At 45.4% G+C, this 8,880-nt stretch overlaps 1 protein-coding gene across 5 annotated transcripts in view; it reads right to left on the reverse strand.

Moving 5' to 3' along the window:
* epha7 (eph receptor A7) overlaps nucleotides 1-8,880 on the reverse strand; it is a 54,402-nt gene that overhangs the window by 23,843 nt on the left and 21,679 nt on the right. The gene's annotated exons all lie outside the window — the stretch shown is intronic.

Raw genomic sequence — 8,880 nt, forward strand, 5'->3', positions numbered from 1 at the left:
TCTTCCTGATGCACACACATATCTGCCTTCTAAGCCTATCGACAGAGTGCAGAGCCAGGTCATGTGTAACTAGCCAGGTGTTGTTGGGTCTAAGGAGCCGTGTGATGTAGCACTACAGTAATTGGCGCGTTTTCCTCCTTGAGACATTAGGGCAGAGGCTTAACACTAAGTGGGAGGGCTGGACAATCGTTTGCTTTCAGGGCGTTGCGGTTTCTCCCCCAACCCCCTTTACCAATTACCCAATACACACTGGCAGACAGCCGCGTTTGCCTCTCTTTGTGTCGCTAAGCAGGCTTCCTTAGAGTTTCCACGTCTACTGGCTACCCAGTTAATTGGAGTATGTTGCCTTATTATTATGTAAATACAGGAGCTTTCATTCAATTTACATGGAGTTGCTTTCTGTTAGCTGAAGGTTGCAAAAGTAGCACCTGATGTAGACCCACTGTGTCGCCCCCACCCTGACACCTGTTGCCAGCCATGCAGCCAGAGCAGCCCAAGCTCATGTGCTGATGGCTCTGTCAATATTCATCATGGGCTCACATCAAGCAGAATAGTGAGTGGCCCTTTCTCTCCCTTATTGCACTCTTATCCACATGCGTCCATTCTGTCAAACTAACAGCTATTGACAAATGGAAAGACGGATTATCTCACAATGTAAAAATGCTCTAAAACAATGCCAGATGATGTATCTATCTGCCGACGCAGCTCCAGGATCGGTCTGCCACTGTCCATGCTGTGGAGGGACAGCAGAAGAGCCTGCAGCAGGACACAGCTCAGTGGTTTACTTCAGACAGGGTGTCCACACCACAGCCCACAGGCTAGAGCTGAGCATGTGTCAAGAGGTGCCTTCACTGCCGCACTAAATATGACAACACTTCTGGCATGCGGCTAGCCAAGGTAGGGCAACTCACGACAAACTCAAAGAATTTAATTACTGTCTTCTCAAAGGATATGTAGCCTTCAAAGCTTAATTTGAATTCCATTGTACGTTTGAAAAACAAAACACTGACAACAGAGCATTGTGTCTATAAGGAAGACGATCATATGGTATATCCTGTCCAGACATTACAGGAGCACATGTCTGTCAACCATTGTCTCTATGATGTGTAGACATAACACCTGGTCTTTGAGGATACAGTGCAATGATTCCATAATGCATGCTTCTTACTTTAAATGTCTCTAATCATTTGCTTTGTATTCAGTGTTTGGTAAAAGTTTTGCTGCCCTTTTTCTGTAAAAAATGTCTTGCAAAATAGAGAATTTGGTGATGTTCTATTCTCTCTTTGCTGTGCTTTTCTCTTATTGTTGAAATACAGGTGTTACAGTCTTGGCCGTTTTTTTGCTGCCCTTTTTCTGTAAAGAATTTATTGCAAAATAGAAAATGTGGTGATGTTTTATTCTCTCTCCCCTTGCACTTTTCTCTTATTGTTGAATTGCAGGTGTTTGCTGTTGTCGAGTGTGATTTTCTCTACAGATTGCTGGAGATCAATGATTTGGTTTACTTGAGTTATTCTTTCAGATGAGTTGTCCCTGTCAGAGGAAAAATAGGCTTTAGAATGGACTTTTGAAAGAACCACACAAGCGAGAACAATCTTAAAACAACCCACTCCAGACGGTTTGCACTAAAAGACATGTACAAGGTTGGTCATCCAATTAAATTCTTCACTCTTACATGTGCCCTGATGAAAGTCCCATCTCAAACACGTACACAATAAACATACTTTTGAAAGCTCAATGCAAACACAGAGAAAGGGCCCAACTGGCCTGGGAATTAACAAAAGCCATTCAATCCACTAATGACTTCACCGTACCAAGACCCTGATGGATCAGCAGGGAGCGGGAGATGCGGAAGCCAGGGACTTTACAAAGCACACAGCCATTCCTCTCCCTCCAGTCTCTGCCTCCTCCACAGCCCTCACCAACATTCTCAGGCCAGATGTGGCTTCCATCTGCTCAAAAGTGAGTTCTCACACACCCTCTGTGGACGCCATAATCTTTTTACTGTTGTTTTACACGGTGCCATGAAAAGCAAGGTACCAGATGGCAGTCATATATTCCCCGGGCTTTGATAAAAAGGCATTAGCACCGGGACGCTGTCAGCGCGCGAGGCGAGGGACGACGCTGAGGAAAGCTAGCAGGTGCACGCGACAACTTGAGGCAGAGGCTAAGGCATTTTGACGCAACACCTTCCAGGGGTTGAGAGGTTAGCAATAACCACTGAAGCTCCGAGAGAGCCCTTTTTTTCTCTGTCTGGGTTCCTCTGGTGCTCCCCCCATGGCAGAGCCGGTCGTGACTGGAACTCCTGATTATTTCTATGTGTGATGATGTGAGGAAGGAGAGGGAGGGTGAACCAGGGGGGCTGAAGACATAATTAGTTCTCCTCACCACAGGAGACAGTATGTTGATGAGACAATGAGCGAATGAAAAGAATCACTTTTTTCCCATCATGCCCCTCATTCGCTTTCTCGTGACAAAAAAGTAGCGCATTACACAAGACGCTAAAACATGTGTTCAAAACCAAAACACACAAATTCCTAACAAAATTGGATTATTATTTTTTTTTTTTTGGTGCAAAATAAGTCTTATAAGTCTAAGCTGTTTTGGAGCTATGGATTTACTGGTCTGCATCAAATGCTGGAACCTGAGAAGAGTGCAGTTGTGTGAGCATAGACATAAAGTATTGTACACTGGAGATATTGTGACAAGCTGAAATAGACTGTGGCATAATATCAAATATCTCTAGCATTAAACTGCTGGTGCTGCTGCCCAGGATCTGGCACTTACATTTCTACCTGTCACAGCAACTCAAATATACTGGGTTACAAGATCTCCCCAAACACCACAGCTGTTTTGAAAAAAAAAAAAGAAAACAGTCCTCTCACATAGCATGCCACCAGCGCCTTGAGAATAGAGTTATGGCTGACCAGTGTGTGTTCATGGGGTCTTAGCCACTATCAGCTACCTATGACATGCATCACCATTTTGGGCCTTATTACTCAGGGTGACTTTCCCCCTGACAGGAAATGAAACACGTTTGTGCAGTGGTGACAATCTGCTGCAGGTTCAGTCTTAAGCGTGGGACCCGTCACTCAGGGATGGAGGGGGGAGAGAGAGAGAGAGAGAGAGAGAGAGAGAGAGGTGGAAGAGAAGGAGAGCAGGAGAGACAGACAGATTGGTAGACAGGTTTACTGTGCCATCAGTCACACAAGGGCAGTAAAGAGGGCAGGCTCTGCATACCATGGTCAGACAGCCCATACCATGGTCAGACAGCAAAGAGCTCATGTGAGCTTTACAATAGTCTCTTGAGACAGACTGTCTGAAAACACAAATCACTGTTCAAAAATATCACTAAACAATGCATTCACAAATTTGAGAATATTTCTTCAAAATATTGAGCACAGGAGGACTAATGATTTTATACCAAATATCCTCTTTAAAAACAAAGTAATCAATGTGAAAATAGCCAGGTGGAAAACAACAGCATAATAGTGGGCTGAAAAGAACACTTTATCTCTCCCACAATCATCCTTTTTCATTCATTTCTAAGGGACACTGGACAAAAGCTGCCTGGCCATCAGGTATATTGTCATTACCGGTGCATTGTTCCCGGGTTCCCATGCTGTTATTTATCATGCCTCTCACCTGGATCACCCTGACAGACTCCTCCAATTAGCGTCTGTCACTCAAACACCATGGACAATGACCCGCCAAGCTCAAAATTAATTCTTTTCCATTCCACATAATATTTCTTAACATCTTAGGGACGCCTACATAGTCCATTGGTTCTCTCACATTCAGCAAGATATAATGGTGGGTGGTTATTGATTAAATAATGGTGAATTTTAGCCTCTACTTTAAATTTCAGGGAATCAAAGCTCTAAAGCGGGTATGGGAGATTGGGTACATGAGGTAAACCTCCCCTCAAAGGGCCACATCTCCATTTCAGCATTTTCTTTAATTTATATATATTTTTTTGCTGCCTGTAACAATGGATTTAGTCGTGGAAAACTTTGGGAACTTGCTTGCTGCTTCACAGGCGTCTAAATAATTGAGTGAGTGTGCGTGTCCTCATCAGGAGAGCAGAGAGGCTGGCTGAGAGATGAAACCGAATCAGAGGCAGAATTGTCTTTCAACTCCGACAGACTCCCAGCAGAGGCACAGGCGGCCTAATCATAAAAGTTACAACTTTTACAAGTGTGTATCAAATGAGTCATGCTAACACGTCCCACAAACACACAAACTTAATCACACTCTGTACAACACCAAAGCCAAGCCCTCCCTCACACATATACATACCCTTGTCTCTCTCTCACACACACAGACACGCACACACACACACACACAGACACAGACACACACACAGATGGTCTGTGAAATAAATAAATAAAATAAAATAGTCAAAGAAACCCATCTCCTTTTCAGCAGAATTATCAGACATATTAACAGGAAGGAGGATAAAATTTGTCATATTTCCTGGCGACATTCATTGGTGGGTGACAAATCTGTCGTTAACAGGCCTCCAGACTCCCGTGTCCCACACAGACGGACAGAGCTGGGTGAGCGGCCGCCGCGTGGACAAGGGAGCGTGACGCCCTTAAAGCCCCCGGTTTCCTCTGAGAGGGCCTCCGCCGCAGCCTGTCCACTCCACGCGATAGGGACCAAGTCAAGGGGAAAACGGGAACAGGGGCTGCTGTGAGCCGGTGCTCGCTCAAGCACACAAGATTCAGGGGGATTTGGGGGCCACGTCTGCCAGCAATAAAGGGCTGAAACAGGATACTTGGGGAGATTAATTACCTAGATAGGGCACGATAATGCCATTTAAATGGGAAAGTAATTAAAGTGCACCTTCCATGAAAATTATTCATTGCTGACGGATTGTGTGACAGACAAATCGGGAGGCATTTGCGAGAAAGCTACAGGTTAAGTGCTGAAAGCCTGCGCCTGGTGAGACCACCATCGCTTTACAGCGCCTGCAGAATATCACTGTTTTGTCCAGCTATCATCAAATTACAGCTGCTGTGTTGGGTGACGTTTAAAAAGGAGAGAGAGAAAAGAGAAAGAGGAAGAAAAGAGTCAAGTAATGTAAGACCACACACACACACACACACACACACACACACACACACACACACACACTCCCCCCCCCCCCCACACACACACACACACACACACACACACACACACACACACACACACACACACACTCCCCCCCACACACACACACACACACACTCCCCCCCCCACACACACACACACACACACACACACACTCCCCCCCACACACACACACACACACACACTCCCCCCCCCACACACACACACACACACACACACACAACACTCCCCCCCCCCCCCCCCCCCCCACACACACACACACACACACACACACACACACACACTCCCCCCCCCCCCCCCCCCCCCCACACACACACACACACAAACACTCCCCCCCCCCCCCCCCCACACACACACACACACACACAAACACTCCCCCACACACACACACACACACACACACACACACACACACACACACACACACTCCCCCCCCCCCCCACACACACACACACACACACACACACACACACACACACACACACACACAAACACTCCCCCACACACACACACACACACACACACACACACACACACACACACACACACACACACACACACACACACAAATAGACACTCTACTGAGGGATGTTTTTTTTTTACTTGAAAATCACACTGGGCATCTACAGTCTCCCTGTCCCTCAAATCTATCACACTATTGTTGTAAATCCTTTAGCAAGACACCTTTAAAACATTCAAATCTATCACACTATTGTTGTAAATCCTTTAGCAAGACACCTTTAAAACATTCAAATCTATCACACTATTGCTGTGAATCCTTTAGCAAGACACCTTTAAAACATTTAAATATATCACACTATTGCTGTGAATCCTTTAGCAAGACACCTTTAAAACATTCAAAGTTTCCAGTTGTCCACTATGGAAAACAATATGTTGAACTTGATCTCACTATGCATACCAGTCATGGTCTACTCTATGGTGTTACAAGTCTGCATGTTTGAGCAGCTGTAAATCAGTTCAATGACAAATGAAGGGTGCAGGGCATTGGCGGTCTTTGACGACTTCAAAAACAGCCCATAAATCTCTCTTAAGACCAAGGGTAACACCCTTGGAGAAGCATTTCATTGTTTTTTTTCAGTGACAAATATATATTTAGCATCGTATATGAGCTCAGCACACATCAATGGTGCATAACAGTGGAAACTTCTTTTATTGTTATCAGACCAGAAAATCCACCCTGGTGCATCCTCAATGCAAATGACTACAGAGAAAAAAGGCAGACAATAGCAGCTATGACAGACTGTCGGGAGCAAGGTGTTTTCAATGTTATTGGTTTCTGACGCACAGCAAGGTGCAATGGCTTTTCACATCAAAGTGAAATACTTAGTCTACATTTAGGCGTGCTAATTCCTTTTTTCCCATCAACTAAAAAAGGTAGCCAAAGGAACACCTAGTTTCCTCTTGTATGGTTGAATATCCTCACGCATGCAGCTCTCCTTTTAAGAAGGAAGTACGATAGAAAATGAATGAAGATTAACCTACAAATAGTTCAAAATGAACTTCAGTTTGATCTGTTGTGTGACAGTGTAGATGAAAGGTAGCTTCCCTTCCAGGCCTACTGTACAGCACAGCTGGCAAGGAGCAGAAGGAAGTTCAAGTTGCCGTTTCAGAAAAATTTACTTGAAATATATATAAATAATACATCCCCCATAATGCATTTCAGATATAAATGAGGCCTTTCGCAAAGTGGATTACAAATCACACACTTGAACTCCCTGATCGCTGCACCAGGGCGCTGAGTGCAGAGCCTAAGCGTAGCCTTTGCACCACATGTGCATGTGGCATTAAAATCCATTTCCACGGCAACTCATCCGCCCTCTTTATTACGTGGCTTTTGCCGCGTGCTGTTTTTGCACCTGAGCAGCCTCCACCCGTCTGACACAGAGCGGCCGAGCCTGCCGTGAGCTGCTGAGGCCAATCCTATTTCTGCACTCCGCTCCACCGAGGGTATTTGGGCTGGAAAAGCAAATGCGCCCTTGAATAAATATTAATAGTTCTTCCATAAGAAATTCCCACTCACGGGCCTTTTGGAAGGACAAAGTGCCTTGTTTACAAGCACGCTGCATGAGAGCGCGAACAAAGCGCGGTGTCCAGAGCCGCTGTGTCGAGTCGTCGAGTGATAAAAGAGCACTGATTGAAATGCACTCCACCAAACTTCCCATGTAATATCCGCCAAGATCACACAAACTCACAGTCATCATGGGAGATGGATGTCGAGAGAAGACACAAACACACACACACACACACACACACACACACACATGAGATGATGATCCTGCCATTCTAAAAGCATCACCATTTAAACTCATTTAAGCCAGAGTTGAGCCGTAATTAGGTTTCAGGGAACAATAAGTACTCAGCACCTTTCCTGCTACACGTCTCACCCAAGACACTTCCATCTGTATAATTAGGTGAGGTGTGAATTCCTCATCAGATGCACAACCAGCTGCATTCATGCAGCAGACACTCCACACACCTCCCTTCCCAGACAACACACACCCACCCACTCCCACACACTCAGACACACACACATACACACACTTAATACTCCCCTACGACACACACCATCAACACCCTCTGTACCACACACTGATTATCATGCCATGGGGACACAGATCTCTGGAGTGCTCCCTTCTCCTCACTAGCGCTTACTCCAGACTGTCTCTTCAGGCCTTAAAAGGTTAATTAATGCAGCACAATGTTTTAGAGGGAAAAGTATAAACATGAGGTCTGGCAATAATGAGGGTTACTACTTATTTGCTCCACACCAGAAGCCTGAATCATCAGGCGCTGAGGCAACAAGGCCTTTCTGCTGTTAACCACAGTAAGCTGTAGTCTTGTAACATGTTATTCTGCTAGAAGATGAGCATATATTTTTCTTAAAGCTTAGTGTTTAGCTTTACACCAAAAATAAAATTCTCAGTGGACTGATCTTAAATGAAACACGGCAACTGACGCAGCAGCTTCCTTCAGGTGCTGTTCCCAGAACAGCAGAGTGAATTATCATTTCCAATAAGAACATATTGTGGTACCAACCCCCCCTCCTTCTCTTTGTCTCCTTCCGATGTGTCCTTTCGTCCTTGCCAAAGCAACCTTTAGCACCATCCAGTGTGTCTCTGTCATACGCCGTGTCACTGAGCATACATCATCCTCGGCAGTTCATCCTACATTCTGGCTGCTCTCTGCCTACAATTATCCCTTCCCTTCCACCTATGACCTGACGGCAGATTGAGGAAGAGACTGCCAGACACGCCAATACTGAGAAGCTATGATGTTTATATCCGCAATTCCCCTGTTTTCTACAAGCATGATGAGGTATACGAGTGTCAGTCTCCTAAGGGGGCAAGCTGCAGCAGTTAGCTTAATAATAGACACATATTTCCAACCACTAGAGAGCCGTTTGTGTCCCATGGCTGTAAAGCCTTCATTTGACAGTATAAAGCATGCTGTCGACATGGCACGGAGGCCATCGGTGGAGGCGACCCTCTGTTAATGACCATAGTCAGTATGCACTTTAAGGCAAATCGCATTTCATGGATGCTTGAGCATGAAAGAGAGATCTTGTTTAGTGGCTCCATAGAAATGGTTCATTAAAAGAAAAGGTCTACTTTGCCTTCTGCAGCAGAGTGCTGCCAAGGATACAACATTTCAATTATGGGGGGAGCTCCCTGGAGAGTGAGCGATACGCATGGTCTCCCATGGTGGGACTGGGAGCAATGCTCACCGCAATGTTTGCTGGCGGGG

This window comes from Alosa sapidissima, chromosome 6, assembly GCF_018492685.1.
Source record: "Alosa sapidissima isolate fAloSap1 chromosome 6, fAloSap1.pri, whole genome shotgun sequence".
In the NCBI taxonomy this organism is placed as follows: Eukaryota; Metazoa; Chordata; class Actinopteri; order Clupeiformes; family Clupeidae; genus Alosa; species Alosa sapidissima.